General features: G+C 32.8%; 1 protein-coding gene and 1 long non-coding RNA gene across 2 annotated transcripts in view; one reads left to right on the top strand and one right to left on the bottom strand.

Annotated features, from left to right (window-relative positions):
* The window catches only part of LOC114329052 (probable ribonuclease ZC3H12C), a 184,130-nt gene that overhangs the window by 14,208 nt on the left and 143,874 nt on the right, over nucleotides 1–26,048 (top strand). The window lies entirely within an intron of this gene.
* Nucleotides 477–24,692, bottom strand: LOC126888792 (uncharacterized). The gene is made up of 3 exons (XR_007699648.1): nucleotides 24,479–24,692; nucleotides 24,202–24,419; nucleotides 477–842 (listed from the first exon to the last, which is right to left on the bottom strand). It is a non-coding gene; the product is annotated as an uncharacterized LOC126888792 (long non-coding RNA).

Here is a 26,048-nt window from a genome sequence, read left to right on the forward strand (position 1 = left end):
ATTATTGTGGAAATATTAATTAATTTATTAGCGGCTAGTGGATAATTCGACACCCCCACCGAACAAGGTTGTAACTAATTTTTAGCGATTTTACAGGAGAGGCAAAAAACCAAAAAGAAGAATTTTTAAAAATTGGTAGCGAAATTATTAGACCCTTTTACACTAATGTGATATGATATTTATAACATAATAAGGGATTACTGTGAGATGTATGCTTTGTAATTTTATTAGCTATTGAGAATCTTGAGTTTGATTGAGATACAACCTTGAGATTAAACATGAGTATTCGTAGAAAAAGGTTGTAACTCGCCTAACAACCATTTTACTCTCTCCGTTTTAATTATTTTTCCCGTTTATCTATTAAAAGGTTGTATGTTTTGAGTTATTTGCAAAATAGCTAGAAGAAAATTAGTTTTTATGGTATATTTAAACAAAATATCAACTCACAGTTTACACAATTTTAATTGGAAATTATAAATTTTACAATAACAGTAATATTCAACACAACTTCTATCACTATGAAAAAGTCATGGTATAAAATATATCAAATTTTTCGCATTTTTATTGCGTATCTGTAAATATTTAATTTTAAACCATTTTACTTTATTACTTTACTCTTTTACTATTAATATCTACTTTAAAATTAACATGTGTGCCCTTAAATGGGTTAAAATTTAGAATTTGCTTCTGATTTATTTCATTTACGGATTTAGGCTTGCCTGAGGCTTTGGCATATCGTATCGTGGTTATCCATTGGTGTGGAGCATATACGACTCAATGTTTTTTCTGTTTTTCCATAAGGACATGCATTGAATCACCCTCGTTTTGTGAATGTGCTATTTCTAAAAATACATGTGTAATGTTAATATTAAACTTTTTCATTACATAGAAGTACGTAGCAAACACTATTCGATACTTATTTTGTCCACCGCAACTACCAAAAAGGAAAAAAACTCCGTAAATCCGTTTTTACTTTTATTTCGATAATTTGACTTATGAGATGCACCATATGTTTGAATACGTTATAAATTAAACATACGTGCAACAAAGTTGTAACTCATTTAAAAACCTTGTTAATCGTCAAGTATAAAGAAAGTAAATATTTTACATAGGGAGTATCCTGTGTTACTGCCTTCTTCAAGCTAAAATGGAGTAAAATGGCATACGTAACTTAAAATACAACTTCTTATTAGCCAAACTATTGAGAATTAAACTAGGTCGTTTATATTGACGTGTGCGCAATTTTTTGCTGAATTCGCCTGTGTTGAAATCTGAAAAAAGATGTAACTTGAGTTACAACCTTGTTCGATGGGGGTGTCGAATTATGACTATTTATTTTTCTCGTCAATGGCGTTTCAACTCTTCGTGAGTCTTTACCGAGTTTACTATTGCCCTCCGTTCTTGATGGTACTGTGCCAATCTTTCCTATTATCTCACTCCCTATTTTTCAGATCCTTTCGGTCAAAATTTTTCCACCCTTTTCTAGAGGTCTACTCGCGGAGCACATCTTGAACTTACCCAGAGGGAGAACGTCTGCGGATTACAAAATTGGGCGTTCGATAAGGTCGAATTTTTCCTTCTGAACAGCTAATGTGTAGGAGTTCTCCCTCTGGGTAAGGCCAGGATGTGCTCCACGAATAGACCTCATGAAGACCTAAAAATCTGCTCCCTTCTGGTTTTTTCCAAAACGCATTGTTTATGAGGCGTTTGTCGTTACTGCATATTACATGTCCTATCCATCTTAGTCTATTTGCCTTTATGTATATCTCACTTTTAGACTAGATTTTCCTTTCCGAAGAATTTTTTCAGATCTTCTCGGGTTGAATTTTTCCGCCCTTTTCTAGACTCTCCTATATATCTCCTCCCATTTGGTCTTTTCCAAAACTCATTGTTTATAATCCGATTGTGACTACTGCGTATCACATGCCCTGTCCATCTTAGTCTGTTGGCCTTTATACAGAGAGAGTCTGTAATTTGAAATAAATTCAATATCTCAAATACTAATTGTTTTTTGAAAAATGCTCAGACCCGTCGATTAGTATTTCAAATTGTCCTTTTTGACATACAATAATAATGTATACAGGGTATCCCAATTTAGAGATATGACGTCATCGTTGATTTTCTTAAATGACAACTCTATTTCTTTTGATAGCTATTTTGATGGGGTGTGTAAAGTTATACACAACTGCAAAATATCAAATTTTTTTTTCTCTACCATTTACAAGTAATAGAAAATAACAAAGTTATGTCTGCAATTTGGAATAAATTCAATAAGTAAAATACTAATTGTTTTTTTGAAAAATGCTCAGACCCGTAGATTAGTATTTCAAATTGTCATTTTTGACATACAATAATAATGTATACAGGGTGTCCCAATTTAGAGATATGACGTAATCGTTGATTTTCTTAAATGGCAACACTGTCATTTTGATAGCTATTTTGATAGCTGTTTTGATAGGGTTTATTCCCTACCATTTACAAGATAATAAAAAATAAAGTTATGAAAAACAAGTAATCAAATAATAATTGAATTTAATTATTTCAATTAAGCAAATGCTCATAACGTTGCCCATTGACAATTGTCTACACAAGTGAATTACTGAGTTTGTCTCGGCAAAATTTTCATTAGACCAGGGCAAATTTGTTAATAGCTTAAGACCATCGGTACATAATTCGCAAATATTTTACGGCTATCCCTACTTTTTCTGTCTTTACACGGCAAATTACGTGTAGTAAAATTCACACTGGTATGGATATGTAAACATTACTAGAATGCCATTCTACTGACAATCGTTAACTTTAAAGAGATGGCTTTTGAATGTTCTTGGATAACTGTTATTTGTATAATTGCAAATTATTAATTCAGTTAATAAATGTGATAATTTTTTCACTAACTATGTATTCAGTGATTGTATTAATTTATATGTACAACAAAAACTAATACTCAATCGAGAAAAGAGGAAAAAAGTGTTTTTTTAATAATATATTGTTACTTTGGAACGTTTACAATTTTGAACATCTTTAACAAAAACATACTTGGATCACAGAATATATCAGATGTATTCTCTGCTTGGATCTTCCATAAATACCTAATAAACAATAAATAACTTTTTATTAAGTTCATGTCTTAAATCAATTATTTATCAAATACACTATCAATATTATTTAATCAACAACTCAAAATATTCCCGATTCCATGTCAAATATTTAAAACTGTCACTGTGTTGTCATCATATTATATTCTATTTGACTCAGTGCGTTGTATGACAAAGATAGCGAATGTTCGTTTTGGAAAATATCACCACGGACATGGTGTCCATTTTTTTCCAATCCTGAAAAAACAAATGAATATTCTTAAAAAAATTAAACACAGAATGAAAGACTAAATTATTATCGAGGGCCGAAAGTCCCTTAGAATAAATAAAAAGTTTCTTTTGAATGAGATATTTGAAGTTAAAAATCACACTACATTTGCTCTTAGTTTTTCACCCTGTAATTTATTAAAATAAACATTATATAAGTTTTCCGAGACTTTAGACCTCCCTCGGTAAGAACCTAATCTTTCATTCTGCGTTTACATTTTTCAAAAATACTTATTAGTTTTCTCAGGATTCGAAAAAAATGAATCCCCATTTGAATAGCATTGCCGCCGAAAATACGTACTCATCCCCTTAACGGTGTCTAGTCGGAGAAACTTTGATTTATGGGAACACTGGAACAGGAGAAGTTTTAATTGTGGAACGTGATTTTAATTGTGTAACGTGTCATCCTTACAAGTTTATGATTGTCAAAACTAGCAGGTTTTTTTAAAGTTTATTGAATGGCAAACATTATACAGTGCTAGTCAAAAGTCCGTACCCCCTCTTATCTTTTGAATGGTTATACCTATAATAGTGAAATTTGGAGGGAGGAAATAAACGGACATAAGCTTCTTAACTAGTTATGACAGGTGACTTAATACTGACAGGTGACGTTACAGAGCCACTGTGACCGATAATTTTAAATAGGACCTTATGGCAAGTGATACCTCGTTTGAACGGTATTTAAAATACCTATTCAGTCATACTAATTTTTTTGGGTTTAAGTCGATTTTGATTTTGGTGAATACAATAAATAAATATAATATTGTAGTTTCGAATTTAATTATTAAAAATTCAAATGTCCGCCTATGGATTTTTTGTCAAAAAAGTTGACGTTTTTTAATTCTTTAGTAGTTTTTACGTCAACGTCAACCTGTTTGACAAGTAATCATAGGCGGAATTTTGAATTTTTATTAATTAAATGTGAAACTACAATTTTATATTTATTTCATTTGTACATCAAAATTAGCTTAAACTCAAACAAAACTAGCATAACTGAATAGGTATTTTCAATACCTTTCAAACGAGGTATCACTTGCCATAACGTCCCATTTAAAATTGTCGGTCACAGTGGCTCTGTAACGTCATCTGTCACTATTACGTCACCTGTCATGACTAGTTAAGGAGCTTACGTCCGTTTATTTCCCCCTCCAGATTTCACTATTATAGGTATAACCGTTCAAAAGATATGAGGGGGGGTACGGACTTTTGACTAGCACTGTATAATATATATGAAAAAATGTTTGTCCGACAAATATGTTGGGCATTTTTTAGAACATGTCAAATGACTGGAATTATGTTGGTGGTAAATAACAGTCTGATTTTTGCATGAGAGTTTAAAGAAAGTCGTACAAAATACATGGGACGTTTTCGTAACCTGACGTTCGAAACCTGTAACCTGTTCCACAATTAAAACTTCCACTGTTCCAGTGTTCCCGTACATCAAAGTTTGTCTGATTAGACACCGTTAAGCCAGTGGCGGCCGGTCAGCGTCGGCAGTGCCGACCCACACATTTATATATATAATTTTTTTAATATTTGTATCTGTGAAGTAAAAAAATCTGTCAGATAATACAGACTAAATTTTATTCATGGTTTTTAAAAGGATTTGATCAATCCGAGCGTTAAGTGATCCCTGCGCATAAAAAACTTCTCAAAAAATGAATGATCCGAACCATTCATCTGACTTTTCGGCTAGCCGTACCCAACTCTCCGTAGCTTGACGATTTACACGTAAAACTCAACGAAATAACAAGTCGGTGAGCAAGCGAAAGCGAACATACATACATTCTCTCCGTGGGTTAAGCGGCCAGGGACGGCACTTTTAAATCTGCCGGTCGGTGTTTCATTTGGAGCATCGCATCGGCAGAAATTGTCAAAAATAATCACGCCGTTTTACGTCGTTTGATATTGTATTTTTTTTAAGTTGTCAGGAATTATCATTTAGTGGACATGATGGATCGAAGCATTTGTTAAAAATCAAAGTAATTATAGAGAATTAATAAAATTGTTTTAGAAATATTTACTTTCTGATTCGAAGTGTATTCGTAATACAGAATGAACTAATACATATAATCAAATAGTTACATTTTGAATAACGTTATTGAATCTGAGATTTAGAAAACCATTTGCTTTTCGCTGGAAGTAGATGAAACTTCTGATTATCATGTCATTCACAATTATCAATTATTGTTGTTCGATACGCGTTACGTGGTAATATTTATGAGAGGTTTTTAGGTTTTAGAGACGTGAGTAAAAGCAATAAGGCAGAATATATTTTTGGTGTTTTAAAGAACATATTAATAGTTATTTATGATATAAGTGTTAAAAGTACACATTTAAGGCACGCATGTGAAAGTTTGCAGAATGAGCGATAGCGAGTTCTGCAATTCACATGAGTGCCTTAAAAATGTACTTTTTAACACGCATATCATACAATATTTTTTCTACAAACATAATTACAGGACAATATCTACAAAAACTTTTACTTGAACGTGACTGACATTCCATTTTTATATTTTTTTGACATTACATCAAAATTGTCTATACGGTCAATACGAACTGCAGTGCCTTAAAAATATTTTAAAGCACTAGTGCCTTAAAGTAGCATTTTTAACGCTCGTATGGAGTGCTAAAAATTGCATTTTTAACACAGTTGTAGAAAAACATTTTTGATATCAAAAATAAATTGGCAGGGCAAACTGGGGCAATCTTATGACGGCGTTGCTGTGATGTGTGGTGAATTGAATGGTCTCCAGGCAAAAGTTAAAACTATTGCATCACAATCTTTATTTACTCATTATACTATGATGCGCATATAGTGAATTTAGTTGTGCATGTTACGTGTAAAAAAATAAAGAATATCGTCTTTTCTTGCCAGTTTAGCTCACGGATTACTGCTTTAGAACAAATTTGTTTCGAAAAAACAGCAAACAGTTTGTCAGACGCGATGAAATTTTAAATCTCGGTTAGTTTTATCTAAGCAGATTATCTCTAGTAGTTTTAGTATCTGTAGCAGATTTTCGTGAACAGCTTTTGAAAGTTTTTGATTTTATTATCGAAGGCGACGATTTTGAAAGCGGCGATACCTCGATCCGTGAAGCAATCGGTTTGAGAACTTTATTAAATGATTACTCTTTTAATATTCTTTTAAATATTTTTAAGACAGAGTTGGCCCAAGATATTCATTGTTGTTCAAAATCAGTCAACTGACATTATTAATTCCAAAAATAGAATACGAAACCCGTGTTGAGCTGGCCCCCCCCCACTTGCAAAAATTAAAAAACAAATAGCCCTGATTTATGAGCTATTTATGAGCTCTCATATTCCGCAAACTAAAAATTTTGAGCTCGTTCCACTGAGCAGGAATTTAATACCCTAGTGGGGGGGGGCTGAGTCAGCCCCCCCCACTACTTAAAAATAGGAATATTGAATCGGTTTTTGCGGCAGAATTACGAGCTATTTATGAGCTCTTGAAATTATATAGTTTCGATTTTTGAGCTCATCCCCTTCACCCCCAAACAACCCTTTAATTGATTTAACTTAAGAGAAAGATGCTGAGAAAACTTAAAATATATCGTATTGCGGATATAATTCCTATAGCTTATATACTCTAAGAATAAACTATTAAATCAAGGGCATTTCGATTATTGAGCTACAACCCCTTCGCAAGAAAACCACCCTATCTTCCCGGCTTAAGAGAAAGTTGTACTTAAAATGCGTTAAACTAATTATTTGGCGACTACATATCATTTAATAATTTATAAGCTTCCAAATTACGCGCATTTAGATCAGTAAATTGCAATTTATTTTGTATAGTGCAGTCACTGAAGGTAAAAATCAACGATTACCTTCAATTTCGGTGAACCTTCATCGATTTTCACGAAAATTGGTCAGTGGTTAGAGGATACGCCAAGAAACAAAGGTGACATGGTACCACCTTGCGCCTTTACCCTGAGGGTGGATACCGCCCCTTCTCCGGGGTGAAAATTATTTTATAAAAAATAACTGCACAAATCAATAAAAGAACAAATTAAAAGCAAAATTTATTATATAAAGTTAATAAAATAAGTCAATACTTTTTAAGTTATGAAAGATCAAAGATTTTAATTATTTGTGAAAAAAATGCATGTTTTGAAGAGGTTTTTTGTAAATCACTGAAAAACTGTAAATTTTTACAAAAAAGTAATAATAGTTTAATTCGTACAGCTTATATTCTAAGAATAAACTCTTAAATCACGCACCTTTCGATTATATAGCTACAACCCCTTCGCAAGAAAACGACCCCATTTTCCCGGCTTAAGAGAGAGTTGTTCTTAAAATAATTTAAATTGATTATTTGGCGACTACATATCGTTTAATAATTTATTAGCTTGCAAAATATACGCATCTCATTTATTGAATTGCCATTTTCTTTCTATAGTGCAGTCACTGAAGGTAAAAATCAACTATTACCTTCGATTTCGGTAAATCTCCATTTATTTTCACGAATTGACAATAACAACTTGGGGTTTTAGCCTGGGGTATATGTCACCCATTCTCGGGAGTGAAAATTACTTTATTAAAAATAACCCCACAAATCGAGAGAGGGACAAATTGTAAGCCAAATTTGTTACATAATGTGCTTTTTGATTTATTAAAGATCAAATATTTTAATTTTTGGAAAGAAAATGCATGCTTTAGAGCGATTTTTCATAAATGACTCAAAAACTGTAAGTTTTTACAAAAAAGTTTTCATCACTAAAATTGAAGCTAATAAAAAATATAATAAATTGCTTACTTGAAAAACCTTTAATGTTAATTTAAAGTAAGTTATTGGTAATTAAATGTATATTTTTTTCCGCGACTGTTCAAATCTAAGGGTTCAAGCTTAAATAACGGGAAAAAGATGCAATTTATAACACTTAGGTACTAAATACTTGTCAAAGTACTTAGAAATACCCATCAAAAATAAGATCCAGAAAAAGTTGATAGTATCAAAAATTTTGATTCAAAATCCGCTCACCAATTTTCGTGAAAATGAATGGAGATTTACCGAAATCGAAGGTCATAGTTGATTTTTACCTTCAGTGACTACACTATAGAAAGAAAATGGCAATTCAATAATTGAGATGCGTATATTTTGCGAGCTCATAAATTATTAAACAATATATAGTCGACAAATAATTAATTTAAATTATTTTAAGTACAACCCTCTCTTAAGCCGGGAATATGGGATGGTTTTCTTGCGAAGGGGTTGTAGTTCAATAATCGAAAGGCGCGTGATTTTAGAGATTATTCTTAGAATATAAGCTATACGAATTAAACTACTATTAACTTTTTTGTAAAAACTTGCAGTTTTTCAGTGATTTACAAAAAACCTCTTCAAAACATGCATTTTTTTCACAAATAATTAAACTCTTTGATCTTTGATAACTTAAAAAGTATTGACTTATTTTATTAACTTTATATAATAAATTTTGCTTTTAATTTGTTCTTTTATTGATTTGTGCAGTTATTTTTTATAAAATAATTTTCACCCCGGAGAAGGGGCGGTATCCACCCTCAGGGTAAAGGCGCAAGGTGGTACCATGTCACCTTTGTTTCTTGACGTATCCTCTAACCACTGACCAATTTTCGTGAAAATCGATGAAGGTTCACCGAAATTGAAGGTAATCGTTGATTTTTACCTTCAGTGACTGCACTATACAAAATAAATTGCAATTTACTGATCTAAATGCGCGTAATTTGGAAGCTTATAAATTATTAAATGATATGTAGTCGCCAAATAATTAGTTTAACGCATTTTAAGTACAACTTTCTCTTAAGCCGGGAAGATAGGGTGGTTTTCTTGCGAAGGGGTTGTAGCTCAATAATCGAAATGCCCTTGATTTAATAGTTTATTCTTAGAGTATATAAGCTATAGGAATTATATCCGCAATACGATATATTTTAAGTTTTCTCAGCATCTTTCTCTTAAGTTAAATCAATTAAAGGGTTGTTTGGGGGTGAAGGGGATGAGCTCAAAAATCGAAACTATATAATTTCAAGAGCTCATAAATAGCTCGTAATTCTGCCGCAAAAACCGATTCAATATTCCTATTTTTAAGTACTCAGCCCCCCCCACTAGGGTATTAAATTCCTGCTCAGTGGAACGAGCTCAAAATTTTTAGTTTGCGGAATATGAGAGCTCATAAATAGCTCATAAATCAGGGCTATTTGCTTTTTAATTTTTGCTAGTGGGGGGGGGGGCCAGCTCAACACGGGTGAATACGAAAGCTGGAGCAAAATCTCAGAGATTTCCGTAATGATAGTAGTTTCCAATGTATACGCAGTGACTTTTTGGATTCGCTTGATATTTCCGAACCATCCCAAAAAAGACACCGACATGATACATATCTTGAAAAACGAGTAGGTATATCTTGAAATTTTGGATACCTACTATTATATGCAAATATATACTCGTTTTTCGAATTTTGAAGATTTGCAAATTTTTGACCTCTTTTACGATTCAAAATTTAAAAGTTCCCTTTGCCAAAGAATTTCCAAGATATTTATTATTACAAGTTCAAGTTAGGTACTTAAAAATTATGCCGATTCAAATATTTTCAGAAAGTGGGTTAAGTTACAAAATATGTATGTATAATTCTATGTAGTAAGTACTGCAATTCATTACAACAAACTGTTCATCAATTTTCTTATTACCACCAATTTCTGCCTCAAATAAACGGGATTTATCTTGTCTCAAAAGAATTAAAACGTATTGTCGAAACACCATGAAACAAGAGAGAATGTCAAGTACATCAAATAAAAAAAAACAAAAAACAACAAAATCTTCTATGATGATTTAAGCCTTTTAGTTTGATGGTATACCTATATGAGGAGACAAAAAAAAACCTTGCCGACCCTGTCTCCAAGGCCACGAGCCGCCACTGCGTTAAGCTATTAACAAATTTTTAGCTTGCTATTAATCAACTTTTTTTGGTACGCGGGATCCAGGCCTAAACCTTATGTTTCATGTGTAAGTACGTTGTGTATCATACATTTTTATTTATTTTTCTCCGAAGCGTTTGACGGACGAAAAAAACTGACGTTTGACGAAACTGACAAACTGGACATTTGTAGACGCCATCTAACTCTTCAATTCTGGTTCCAGAAGAACAAACACTAACACTGCGAAGAACAAAAAATACTACTTTCTGCTGCTTTGGTTGCTACTTATCCAATTACATCTTTACATTTTATGATGTAATCATAAAATACCGTAGTGTACGAAGATAATAATTATTGTTTTAAGAGTAGAAGATACGCCTCTGGTAGCAATGCAATCGTGGTCCTCGACTCCTCGTCGTTGGCCTAGCTAATGTTTAGGTGGCTAGCGACAGCGAGTTCGAGAAGTGGGTATCGCGATTTTCTGTGAGATATCAACGTTTTGCTTTGAATGTTGAGTGTCCCCGCGAGTGACGTAGACAATGGAGATCCGGGTCGAATCGACGAGAGAGCGAGAGACCGCTTATGAATATGATGATCTGATCAAAAAGGGGTCCCCAGTATTTTTTCAGACGGTCGCTGAACTCTTGCGATTTAAGAAGTAAAACGTAAAATTTAACAATTCTTCGGTTGTATTAACATGGCTCCTATTAGTCTGGTCATTAATTTTTATTACTCTTTATTAACTTTGCAGCTGTGTAAAAATTTACATTTTGACGTCAGAAGAAGTCTCTAAACCGTTTTTAATTAAGAAATGTAAAGAAAATATAGATTTTGAAGTTTGTAGATGTATTTTTCCTAACTTATATCAGAGTTGCACAAGTTTGACTTGAATGTTTGAACTTGACTTGAGCTTGACTTAATTTCAAGTCAAACTCAAGTCAAGTCTTCTTCTTCTCTTCATTTGAATGGCCTTAGCTGCCAGGGCTATCAAGTCAAGTCAAACTGGTCAACAAGTCAATCGTACAGGTTTGAAAATTCAAACTGTTTGTCAAACTAGTTTGAAAGAGTTTGAAAAATAATTTATTTAGTAGACATACTTTTTTGTCGAGATTGACATGTTAGTTGCCAATTAAGATAAGAAAATTAATAATACAATGTGTGCCACATAAAAGTAACTTAATAGAGGAAGCGATTATAATCAAAATATGGTCGTAAATTTAAATTTCTTGAAAATGATTCCTGAATGCTTAGAACTGCTTGCTGGCAAGTTTCGTTTTATCCATATAACTTTTTTATATCTGAGTGTTACTAGATTAAAACAAATAATTCGTTGTATAGTTTTTTTTTAGCATACAAAATGTAATTTAGTCTACTTTGGGAGCGTTCAGTTCAAGTATTACGTAACGCAAGTTGGGGGGGGGGGGGGGGTCATGTAAAACGTTACGGCGCGTTACACAGGGAGGGGGTAGGATGGTTCGAACAGCGCATTACGTAACATTGTTTTTTAAACTTAAATAAAAGAACTACCGAATCACAATCTTCCACCTTTTCAACTTTCGTTTATATTTTACATAGAACCCCTGGATTGTATTATACTGCCCTCTCACGCTCCGCTCATGTTACAATAGGACAAAATAGTATTCAAGTGCTAAAATCTTAAAATTTGTATTTAGCAGATGAAGCACAGTAACATGTGTCTCAATGGACAGCTCAAAATAAAATGATTTGGAATTTTTATGACTTTCTTTTATTAAAAAAGGCATTTATTTTAGTTAGGGCCAGTTCGAAAAAACATCTGGTACCAAGCTGCTAGTTCACTCGAAAATACAATACAAAAGTATTGCTGTATATTCGTTTGTATTTCTTTAAAATTCAAAACTAACCATTGGGTTATTAGACCTGCATCCTGCGTACCAAAAAAAGTTGATTAATAGCAAGCTGAAAATTTGTTAATAGCTTAACGGTGTCTAGTCGGACAAACTTAGATGTACGGGAACACTGGAACGGTGGAAGTTTTAATTGTGGAACAGTTTAAAAATTTGGAACGTCAGATTACGAAAACGTCCCATGTATTTTGTCGGACATAACATCCAATTGATTTGTTACCCTTTCATTAAACTCTCATGCAAAAATCAGACTGTTATTACTAACCAACATGATTCCTGTCATTTGACATGTTCTTCATGTTCCACTCATTAAAATGCCCAGTGGGTGATAAACACCAGTCTGATTTTTGCATGAGAGTTTAATGGAATGGTAACAAATCAATTGGAAGTTCTGTCCGACAAAATACATGGAACGTTTACGTAGTCTGACGTTCCAAATTTTTAACCTGTTCCACAATTAAAACTTCTCCTGTTCCAGTGTTCCCATACATCAAAGTTTGTCTGACTAGACACCGTTAAGCTATTAACAAATTTTCAGCTTGCTATTAATCAACTTTTTTTTGGTACGCGGGATCCAGGTCTATATGGTTTTATATCTATAATTTAAATTTATTTCGGATACAGGCTACAATGTTGGGTTTAAATTTTTAAAAAATTAATGTATTATTAATGCAGTAGTAGTATGGTATAACTAGACCCAAACCCAGACATCTAAAGTGAAAGTTATCCTCCAACACCAAATTGTTCTATATGGTCCACATACTGTTAAGAAAAAGTCACACCATTTTGAGCGTCGGGTTTGGGGGGAAGAGGGGGAAGAAATCGGTAAATTCGGAGTTTTTTACGATTTTCGTCAATATTTCTAAAACTATGCGGTTTCTAAAGGATTCTACATAAAATTTAAAACAAAAAAGGTCCTACACATATTTGTTATAAAATCAACGGTTCCAGAGTTACGGAGGGTAAAAAGTGAAAGTTTTCGATACTTTTTATATTTTTGGGCAATTTATAATATTATTACTGATGAAAGAAATTTTCTTTAACAGGATTGTGTTTTGTAAATAAAATTTGCTATTTCAGTGGCATGTTAGTGATAAGCCCTTGAAGAAACGTCAACCCCACCACCCAAAATCATCATCAATTGCGCAAGAAATATAAAAATATCGAAAACCTCCACTTTTCACTCTCCGTAACTCTGGAAGCGTTGATTTTATAACAATTATATGTAGGACCTTTTTTATTTTAAATTTTATGTAGAACAATTTTGTATAGAACATTGTTTACGCTAAATAGTATGGTATAGTTAGACCCAAACCCAGACATCCAAAGTGAAAGTTATCCTCCAACACCAAATTGTTCTATATGGTCCACATAATGTTCAGAAAAAAGTCACACCATTTTTAGCGTCGGGTTTGGGGGGAGAGGGGGAGAAATCTGCAAATTCCTAGTTTTTTACGTTTTTCGTCAATATTTCTAAAACTAAGCGGTTTAGCATAAACAACCCTCTACACAAAATTGTTCTACATTAAATTTGAAATAAAAAAGGCCCTATGCATAACCCTTCTAAAATGAACGGTTCCAAAGTTACGGAGGTAGTATAGTATAATTGGTCCAAAAAGGGTCTAACCCAGACATCCAAAGTAAAAGTTTTCCTTCAACACCAAATTGTTCTATATGGTCCACATATTGTTCAGTAAAAAGTTACACCATTTTGAGCGTCCGGTTTGGGGGGGAGATGGGGGAGAAGTCGGTAAATTAGTAGTTTTTTTAAGTTTTTCGTCAATATTTCTAAAACTATGCTTTAGCGTAAGGAATATTCTATAGAAAAATGTTCTACATAACATTTAAAACAAAAAAGGTTCCATACATAATTGTTATAAAATCAACGGTTCCAGAGTTACGGAGGGTGAAAAGTGGAGGTTTTCGATACTTTTTATATTTACTGATTTCTCCCCCCTCTCCACCCCAAACCCGACGCTCAAAATGGTGTGACTTTTTTCTGAACATTATGTGGACCATATAGAAAAATTTGGAGTTGGAGGATAACTTTCACTTTGGATGTCTGGGTTTTTGGTATAGTTATATCATAAATATTGCCCAAAAAATATAAAAAGTATCGAAAACCTCGACTTTTCACCCTCCGTAACTCTTTAACTGTTGATTTCATAACAATTATGTATAGAACATTTTTTATTTTAAATTTTATGTAGAAGATTTTGGTATTGTACCAAAATGGTATGTAGAAATATTGACGAAAAACGTAAAAAAACTACTAATTTACCAGCTTCTCTCCCATCTCCCTCCCAAACCGGACGCTCAAAATGGTGTAACTTTTTACTGAACAATATGTGGACCATATAGAACATTTTGGTGTTGAAGGAAAACTTTTACTTTGGATGTTTGGGTTAGGCCTTTTTTTGAACCAGTTACACTATACTGCCTCCGTAACTTTGGAACCATTCATTTTGGAAAGATTATGCATAGGGACTTTTTTATTTCAAATTTAATGTAGAACAATTTTGTATAGAGGGTTGTTCATGCTAAACCGCATAGTTTTAGAAATATTGGCGAAAAACTTATAAAACTACGAATTTACCGATTTCTCCCCCCTCTCCCTCCAAACCCGACGCTCAAAATGGTGTGACTTTTTTCTGGACATTGTGTGGACCATATAGAACAATTTGGTGTTGAAGGATAACTTTCACTTTGGATGTCTGGGTTATGCCATCTTTTGGATCAACTATACTATACTAAAAGTATAGTTTTAGAAATTTTGACGAAAAGCGTAAAAAAACTACTAATTTACCGATTTCTCCCCAATCTCCCCTCCAAACCGGACGCTAAAAATGGTGTAACTTTTTACTGAACAATATGTGGACCATATCCAACAATTTGGTGTTGGAGGAAGACTCTTACTTTGGATGTTTGGGTTAGGCCTTTTTTTGACCAGTTATACTATACTACCTCCGTAACTTTGGAACCGTTCATTTTAGAAGGATTATGCATTGGGCCTTTTTTTATTTCAAATTGAATGTAGAACATTTTTGTATAAAAGGTTGTTCATGCTAAACCGCAAAGTTTTAAAAATATTGACGAAAAACGTAAAAAACTACTAATTTACCGATTTCTCCCCCCTCTTCCCTTCAAAGCCGACGCCCAGAATGGTGTGACTTTTTTCTGAACATTACGTGGACCATATAGAACAATTTGGTGTTGGATGATAACTTTCACTTTGGAGGTCTCGTTTATGCCATTATTTGGATCAATTGTATCATACTATAAGACGCTATAAGCTTTCTTAATAATTATTATCCTAACTGGCGCGGTTATTGGGTTTTATTTGTCTGTCTGCGGTTTAAATATCGTATCAGCCAATACATTTCTATGTTTATTGAAATTTGTCAAAAAATTTTGTTTGGGCCTTGTTGGGATTGGGGGATTTCCCCTACCCCTCCCTCACCCATTACTCCCCCCGTTGATCCGCCATGAACAAATAAACATGTTGCGTAATATTCAAACTTTTCAAACTGTTTGAAGATGTTTGAATTCAAGTCAAACCTAAAGATATCGAAATCAAGAAGTCAAACTTTTTTATACAAAAAGTTTGATTTTCAAGTCAAGTCAAGTTTGTTGAGTAAAATCAAACTAGTTTCACTTAATGCATCTCTAACTTATACCATTCCAGTCTCGTAGTTTGTACTTTCGATTTTTTACCTCTTAGTTCTAAGTGCCTTTCATTCACCTCCCACGATTACCCCACGGTATATTATTCATATGATTTTCGTAACATAGCATCTTGATCTTCTGCAAGTACATATTACTGGGTTATTCGGCAAAATGCATGATGTACAGTTTGTGATCTCCAATTGGAATACTCATATTATGTTCACATTTTCTTTTCTATTTTCCAGATATCCAAACCCATAAATCTTAAATAGCGTATGCGCAATGCAGTCTTGGCGCTGGCGAAGTCCTTTTCTCGCCTTTTCACTTGTCCAATCTTGATTAAACTCGTCAATTCGTTGTACAATGTCCGCACAGCATTAGCAAGCATTAGTGTAAATACAGTTGAGTCCATGGTTGTTTACCCGTGCGTCATCATTTAAAGCATACGGAATAGGATTTACTCCACGCAACAGACAGAATGTGGCTACTGTTCCGATCACGGATTATATTATAAAATTTGACGTTATCAAATAAATACAGTGCGTCCATAAAGTAACGCATAAATTCATTATTTCGTAAACCGGAGACTTTAAGGAAAAATCCTGAAACAGGTCGATTTTTATTTTTAAACTACGATTTTTTGGCATACATATCATACTCGTGACGTCATCCATCTGGGCGTGATGACGTAATCGGTGATTTTTTTAAATGAGAATAGGGGTCATGTAATAGCTCATTTGAAAGGGTATGTAATTCTCTATTCCGTAATATAAACATTAATATAATTATTTATACAGGGTGTCCAAAAAATGTTTTTTTTAATTAATTTAATTGGTACAAAAAGATGAATGTGTGTAATTTGTTTAATTCTAAATATATTTTATTGGTGCCAGAAAACATAAAAATGTTTTATTTAAAAAATAAACATTGATTTTCGCTTAAGCGTAATGTTAAACTTCCAAAAGGCAGGTGGGTGGCAGCTCTAACATTGAATTTAAGCGAAAAGCAATATTTATTATTCGTCAAATAAACAAAATAAACATGTATTCCTGTTTTCTGACAAAAGTAAAACGAATTTTGAGTTTAATAAGTTACATGATTCTTCTTTTTGTCTCAATTAATTTAATTAAAAAATTTTTTTTGGACACGCTGTATAAATAATTATGTTATTTGTTAAACTTTGTATCTAGGGCTTTTCGTTGTTTTCCTCGTAATACGAGAGATGTCGCTAGATTGCGTCTCAAAAGGTGGAATCATTGTATCGCGATGGTTTCCCTTAAACAGGCGGATTGTTTATGTTTCTTTCAGAGTTGTGACTGCATAGCTTCACTGAGGATGCATGAGGATGCTGAAATAGCTATATGGAGATGGTAGTCCAACTCTGAATCAAATATAAACAAAACCTGCCTTTATCTTTTTCATTTTTACTCAGTTTTGAGTATTTAGAAACTGTCTTTCGGTTCTTTTCCTAGACGAAGAGAAGGTAAATGCTTGGCCTAAGTGTCCTCTATTTGCTTTCTCCTATTTTCGTCGTCTCTGTGCTTATATATTGTAAAAGCCGGAGATACAGGATGCAGCCAGAAAGCAGTTTATTAACGAAAAGTCTTAGATTTAAAATATTGTTTATTATATTTTTATTTCAATTATTCTAATTGTTTAAAAAGTAGTAAACTTTGTATCTAGGGCTTTTCGTTGTTTTCCTCGTAATACGAGAGATGTCGCTAGATTGCGTCTCAAAAGGTGGAATCATTGTATCGCGATGGTTTCCCTTAAATAGGCGGATTATTTATGTTTCTTTCAGAGTTGTGACTGCATAGCTTCACTGAGGATGCATGAGGATGCTGAAATAGCTATATGGAGATGGTAGTCCAACTCTGAATCAAATATAAACAAAACCTGCCTTTATCTTTTTTAAATATGTTATTGTTTGTATTAGTAAATAGAGAATTAAATACCCTTTCAAATGAGCTATCACATGACCCCTATTCTCATTTAAAAAAATCATCGATTACTTTATCAAGCCCAGATGGATGACGTCACTGGTATGATATATATGCCAAAAAATTGTAATTTAAAAATAAAAATCGACCTGTTTCGGAATGTTTCCTTAAAGTCGCCGGTTTGCGAAATAATGAATGTATGCGTTACTTTATGGACGCACTGTAGAATGTAAAATGTTAGTTTTGCCAGGCAAATACACTTACCATAAAATTTCAAACTCCAATATAAAATTAGTTGTGAAAACAAGAACTGTTTGTGTAATATAAATAACTTCTAAATGCAAAAACAGGACAAAAAAACCTCTAAAAATCCAGCAAACAGGCACAAGTAAAATCCACAAGTACTTAAACAAACCAGAAATATCACAAACTGTACTTAAAATCTGAAAATGTCCCCAAGCGTATTTTTTGTACCTATATCTTTTAGATGTATTGAGTCTAGACTAGTCTAGAGCGTTCATAAAAATAACATGTCTGTTTACTTGTGGACAATGACATGAATTTCAATTGAAGACAATAATGCTAGATAAAAAGTATTGTATTTTATCTCGCCAGGTATTAATGACGCACGAGTAAAGAACCATGGAACTAACTGTAGGTGGCATATTCTTGTCTTCTAGCACTTGCCACAGCTTTCCTAATGGGACACTATTAGACGTCTTTTGAAGATCAATAAATGTGTGTTTCCATATTGTGTTTAAAGTGCTTTTATTTGGTATATTTTAGATTGGATATTTTATCCCATTGTCGTTACAAGAAATACTAGTACGATAGTAAAATAGTATCAGAACGATCGGTTATTTCAATTTCGGCGTAGGAAATATATTTTTTAAAATCATAGTCGATCTTCTGTCAGCCATTTTAGAATAGAATAGAATACAAGCTGAAGAACAACTGGATTTATAGTCCAGGGCGCATCTGTTTTGAGATGGACGTTGAGAGGTGACTCAAATTTTTTTGCAGAAATTGCTTGAAAATAACTCAAATAATAATATTTGAGTTATCCTCCCACTCAAAATGGTCCGGAACATTGTTTAAATAATCAAAATGTCAAAATATGAAGGAAAAATTCGATTTTTTTATTGGTTTATTGATTATAACTTTAAAACTATTCATTTCTGAGAAAAGTTGTACTGACATAAAAGTTGCATAATTAAATTTCCTACAATATAGAATTGGTTAAAAATTTTAAAAATAGTCACCCTTGTTGCAAAATAGCAATAATTGCGAAAAAAAAAACCATACAAAAACAAGTATTCGCATTTTACGTTTTTCAACCATTTATGCTACACATAGAACCTTCATATTTTATTTTACCCAGAAAAACTTTATGATATAGTAAAACAACACTGTAAATTTCATTAAGATTTGGGGTGACTATTTTTTAAATTCTTAACCAATTCTATATTGTAGGAAATTTAATTACGCAACTTTTATGTCAGTACAACTTTTCTCGGAAATGAAAACTTTTAAAGTTATAATCAAAAAACGAAGAAAAAAATCGAATTTTCCTTCAATTTTTGACATTTTGATTATTTAAACAATGTTCCGGACCTTTTTGAGAGGGAGGATAACTAAAATATTATTATTTGAGTTATTTTCAAGCAATTTCTGCAACAAAATTTGAGTCACCTCTCAACGTCCAAATGTACTAATATTTTTACAGATGCGCCCTGGTCTATTAGGACTGGAAGATCAACAGAATCACTTATATTTAGTAGGTGTAGTAGCGGCTAGTGATGTTGATTATAGCTACTTTCGAGTAATCGTTACAAATCGTTACTTTTGTACAAAGTAATCATTTACAGTATTCGTTACTTTGATTACTTTTGTTTTTGAGTACCGGTAATCATATGGAGAATCGCATTTCTCGCATATTTTGTATTAGTAGGATATTTTGATTACTATGATTACTATTGTATTTGAGTACCGGTAATCATATCGAGAATCGCATTTCTCAGTATTTCAAGATCCGATATAACAACGACCATCACCGATCTATGTAATGGATAGAAATTAAATGATATGTAATCTATTATGTTAAAAAATTATTAAAAACAAGGGGTGCCCGACATAATTATGTCCAAACTAATTAATAATTAAAAACGATTTGTTTTTAAATACTACTAATTTTTTGGCCCGGGCAGATATTATTTTAGATTTTTGGATCATAACAATAAAATACACATAGACCAAGGCATACAGGAAAAAATAAATTATTTTTAGGGAAATAGTGAAACAGGAAAAAGTTTTCAATACAAAAATGGGTGGAAATGCATAATTGCACAATAAAATGCATCCAAAAGTACATAAACATTCATCCATGATTAAATTGAAGAGCATAGGCCCAATGAGTCTCCCTGTATTATTCCGCTGCCTATATCTATAGATTCTGTAAATTGTCCATATATTCTGACTTCTCCATTTTGTTGTTATGGTAGATTTTTTCAATAGTTTTTATGATATCTAAGAGAAATTATTCTCTATTATGCAGAAGATGGATTACATCTGTGAGTCTTAACTCTACTAAATGCTTTCTTCAAGTAAATCAGACATAGAAATGCTGGTCTACTATACTCTAGTGATTTCTAAGTAATTTGCTTTATGACGAATATTGCATCGTTACACGATCTTCCAGTACGAAAACCCTGTTGTTCATCTACTAAACTTATCCTCTGATTCATTAGGTCTTGTAAAAATATAGTTGTAAGTTTTAGGGTAGTATTTAACAAGTTGATACCTCTATAGTTTTCTGGCTGCTTTTTATCTCCTTTTTGAATAGTAGACTTAGTTCGCTTGTTCTCCATTCTTCCGGTACTTTATTGTGTTTTATGATTTTGTTAATTAATGTTGTTAATTGTTCTGTCATTGCTGCTCCACCCATTTTTCTATTGTAGACTTTTATCCAGACGTCATTCTAATCCTAAATACAATGCAAAAAGTTGCAAGTCTCTAGGTACCTACTATGTATATTTAAAAATATATTTATTTCTGTGTTTTTAGTGTTACATGCCATGGTCTAATAAAAACAATGCCATATAGACCTGGATCCCGCGTAAGAAAAAAAAGTTGATTAATAGCAAGCTGAAAATTTGTTAATAGATTAACGGTGTCTAGTCGGACAAACATTGATGCATGGGAATACTGGAACAGAGGAAGTTTTAACGGTGGACCATGATAAACGTGTCGTCCTGACAAGTTTATGATGGTGAAAAATAGCAAGTTGTTTTTAAGTTTATTCAATAGCCAACGTTATATAATATATGAAAAAATGTTTGTCCGACAAAAAGGTTGGGCATTTTAACGAGTCCGACACGTAGAACATGTCACATCACAGGAATTATGTTGGTGATGAATAGCAGTCTGATTTTTGCATGAGAGTTTAATGAAAGGTTAAAAAAGCAATTGGAAGTTCTGTCGGACAAAATTAATGGGAAATTTTCCTAGTCGGACATTCTAAACATGTAAGATATAGACAAAAATGTTGGTGATAAATAGCAAGCTAATTTTGATTTGTTTATGTAAAAATTATATTTTGTAACGCAAAAAGTTATATGTCGGACAAAAAGTTTGGGCAAATCGAAGGAAATAAATAAAAAACATTTTTTCAGAATGACTTAGTCACATATTGATAAAGTTATTTTAGCTGTATATTATTATTTATATTCACATATTTGCATGTGCCTATATATACATGCACACTCCAAAAACAGTGAGGTAAGTATCAATGCATGTATATATAGCAAAACAATTATTTTTTTGGGTGGATTTTGTTCTAGATATTCTCAAAATGATAATAAAAAATGTCAAAAAGAACATGTGAAAGCAATCTCTTAGGGTTTTCTAATTAGGCGCATCAGAAAGTACGGAAAATTTCCTACAAAAAACGTTGTATACACTTTTTTCCATACTTAAATCTTAACCCTGTAAACGACATTGAAAAATGTGAAGAGTGTAAAACTCCGGTGCTTATAAGAATATACGTAAATATGACACATTTTGCTTAGAAGTATGTATTATAATAGAAGGCTGCATTTGTCAGTGTGACACTTTGTGCTATACAAAGTAGTATTTGAAAGTACATGGTCTCTGAGTTTCTGTTTGCCACGTGTGTTGGAAATTAAAATTTATATTAACTATGGAGTGTTTTTGTGTCTATTTTTGAGTGTTAACAGTTTAAATTTTAAGTCGCCAAATCAAAAGTGAAACCATTCAACGGAACATTTTTGAGTAATTTTCGAACATTTTACAAAGTTCGTAAAATGCTTGGTCATCAATTCAATGAGGTTCAGTTGCCAGATAATTGTGAAAATTCTATTGAATATCATTATTCGTGCTGTAATGCTTTGCTTGATTGAAAAAGGGTACCTAAATAAATTATTATTAAAATTGTATAACGTAATTTTTCTCAACTTTCTACAAATGAAATATATTAATGTAATATGTCACATGGCTAGAAATAATTTGCTGCCAAAATAAATCGATTAGTTTAAATTTGAAGTTACGATTGCAATTTATTATGAATTATTGTCAAAAGTGACAGTTTTCTTAAATGGAAATGTATTCATAGACATAAGGGTAGACAGGGAATACAGTGCAAAAAGTCGATAGGTGGTCTATCTATCTCTTTTAACCAAGCGATCCCGCGCATGTGGCAGACAAAGATAGGTAGACCACTCAATCCATAATATACTTTGCCTGATCTACTATAAATGTATTACAGTGAGGTATCTAAATGATGTTGAGATAAATCGAAAGATATCGATTGTAATTGACTGCAGGTACTTTTGACATAGAATGATCACCCCTTATTGAAATTTCAAAAATTATTTTTTTAAATTGTCCGACTACAAAATCTACCCCTTATTTTTTTCCGACAACAGTCATTCTTGGTAAGGAATAATTTACTTAATTAAATTTCATCTTTGTCGGAAAGCTATTTATCACCAGCATTTTTGTGTATATCTTACCTGTTTAGAATGTCCGACTACGAGAACTTCCCATTAATTTTGTCGGACATAACTTCCAATTGCTTTTTTAACCTTTCATTAAACTCTCATCCAAAAATCAGACTGCTATTCATCACCAACATAATTCCGGTGATGTGACATGTTCTACGTGTCGGACTCGTTAAAATGCCCAACATTTTTGTCGGACAAACATTTTCTCGTATATTATATAACGTTGGCTATCGAATAAACTTAAAAACAACTTGTTATTTTTCACAATCATAAACTTGTGAGGACGACACGTTTATCATGCTCCACAGTTAAAACTTCCCCTGTTCCAGTGTTCCCGTGCATCAAAGTTTGTCCGACTAGACACCGTTAAGCTATTAACAAATTTTCAGCTTGCTATTAATCAACTTTTTTTTCTTACGCGGGATCCAGGTCTAATACCTACATGTAAAATTAAAGTTTATGATCATAGTCTAGAAATTTTATCATTTCTAAATTTTTTTCCGGTCAATCTCAGCTAGGTATTTTTTTAGACCTGATAAGAATATTGTGTATTTATTATTAAAATCTAATGTTTTGCATTTTTATTTTCAAAGGAACAAACATCTGTAAATTATCTACCTCGACAAATCGTATTTTATCGTATCGACATATGTTTCTGGGTACATGCTTTGTTAAATGATTTACCTCCCTCTGTTTCAGCTACTTCTCAGCGCCCTGTAATCCTGTAAAACTCTGCATAGTCTTCGCCCTTCATTGATAAAATTTTAGTTAACTGTACTGATACCGAACACTCGTGGAATACCGGTCCAATTCCGATATCAACCGATTGTAGATACAATACTCAAATAGGTACTCGCTCTGATACGACTGGTACGAAGTAACGATAACGCTGTAATCAGAGTAATCAAAGTAATCAAAGTAACGATTTGCCTCTCTGTATAGTAATCGTTACTTTCGGTATTCGTAAGTAACGAGTACTTTGTAACGAATAGTTATTTTTTCACTAGTAGCTGCTGTAACTGTGGCTAATCCCATAAAAAACATAACATTTAACAATTTGTACCAGATTTAAACTGTTTATACAAATGTGTGTTTTGGATTTAGACAACCGAGTTTTTAGACCCAAAAACCTCTTAAAGTTTCTCGCTCCTATTGGTAATTATCCATCGCCATTGAACTGCAACAAAACAAGAACAGATCATCATCGCATCGCGAGATTGGGAGTCCCCCTTATGGATGATTACATATCGAGTCGAATGAGAGAGAGGTTTCTTAGAAATCTATTCACAATTGCGTACTAAGACAAGTCGGCGAGACGTATAGAAAACTGGTTTATAAATATTCAAATTATTTGCGGTTTTCCTAATCAAGGATCGATTATAAATAATCATTTTGGTAAAAGGAATATGTTACTTACCTCGTATGTTTTCAACGTCCGTTCTTTATTTATATACGAGTATACCTACTATGCAAGGTTAGGAATAAATACATCATCTTTTTTAGTTGAAAGACTGATAAGTTTGTACACACTTGAATGAATAAGGGAAAATGAAAATGTAGTATGTCAAAGTGTGTAAATAATTTTATTTCCTTAGCTGAGCGCTTTCGACATAAACGTCATCATCGGAGCTAATGCTAAAATAAAAAAAGAGATCTTGTAAGAACAAGAAGTACAAAACTCTTTTTTTACTTACGTCAAATACTAAAAAAGTACCGCTACATAGAGGTGTAAAAAAGTGCATCTTAGGAATGTACATTTGATTTATAAATTTGTGAATGCTAACTTAGTCCTCCGTACAACAGCAAACAGCAAAAAAACAGAAAGAAACGGCCACATACACGTTGCACAAAAACATATATAAACTTTTTTCACGGTCCGGGTGTCGATATCACCCGTCCATCCTTGGCCTAGTAACAACAGCTGACTGACAAGGTCGGATATTCAAATCTGCTTTTATCTGTTCTGCGTTGACGTTGACAGCTGACGTTGAAACATGAATATTTTAAACATATTGAAAGGAAAATTGAAAATTTTTACAATGAAATTGATAAGGAAATGTACCTTAGATGTTTGTACTAATCAATTATCAATTAATTTAATAATTGATTAGTACAAACATCTAAGGTACATTTCCTTATCAATTTCATTGTAAAAATTTTCAATTTTCCTTTCAATATGTTTAAAATATTCATGTTTCAACGTCAGCTGTCAACGTCAACGCAGAACAGATAAAAGCAGATTTGAATATCCGACCTTGTCAGTCAGCTGTTGTTACTAGGCCAAGGATGGACGGGTGATATCGACACCCGGACCGTGAAAAAAGTTTATATATGTTTTTGTGCAACGTGTATGTGGCCGTTTCTTTCTGTTTTTTTGCTGTTTGCTGTTGTACGGAGGACTAAGTTAGCATTCACAAATTTATAAATCAAATGTACATTCCTAAGATGCACTTTTTTACACCTCTATGTAGCGGTACTTTTTTAGTATTTGACGTAAGTAAAAAAAGAGTTTTGTACTTCTTGTTCTTACAAGATCTCTTTTTTTATTTTAGCATTAGCTCCGATGATGACGTTTATGTCGAAAGCGCTCAGCTAAGGAAATAAAATTATTTACACACTTTGACATACTACATTTTCATTTTCCCTTAATCATCTTTTTTCCCTCGATAATAGGGAAATCCCTCGAAGGATAAAGAACAGTAACTGTTATTGTTCTTTATCCTTAATTTTTTTTATTTTGGGTGTATATTATTAAAAGTTTGAATGGTATAGGGAACATCCAGAAACTACGGCGTAAAAAAATTGAACTGTTTAATACCCTCCCTCATTCGTCGTAAGGCATCGGTTACAATTGAGGCCCACCCTTATGTCGACGCCGCAATTGCAACTCATGACCCCCCCCCTTTACGGTAGTTTTTTAGAACATTTACATAACACATTTATATTGGTATATTATACCAGATGGTGAATCGTCAAACGGCCATAGGAAAATCAATGGGAAGTTATCAAATTTTGTTGAATTATTGCTTTCCTATTACATCAAAATTCATAAGAAACTATTTGTAGTTGTAGGGGACTGAAAAAAATTGAAACGAAAAAGGCGATGGACTACCCCAGCTAATTGAAATAATATTCGAAAATATTACTTCAATCATCCAAGATAGCCATCGCTACACCCTTAGCTTTAGCTCAGTCTCTCAAGGTGTGTGTTCGTCTTGTCCTAATCTTAGAAATGAACTATGAAAATTCGGAATGGAAGCAAAC

Source organism: Diabrotica virgifera, chromosome 7 (genome assembly GCF_917563875.1).
Source record: "Diabrotica virgifera virgifera chromosome 7, PGI_DIABVI_V3a".
Lineage (NCBI taxonomy): Eukaryota > Metazoa > Arthropoda > Insecta > Coleoptera > Chrysomelidae > Diabrotica > Diabrotica virgifera.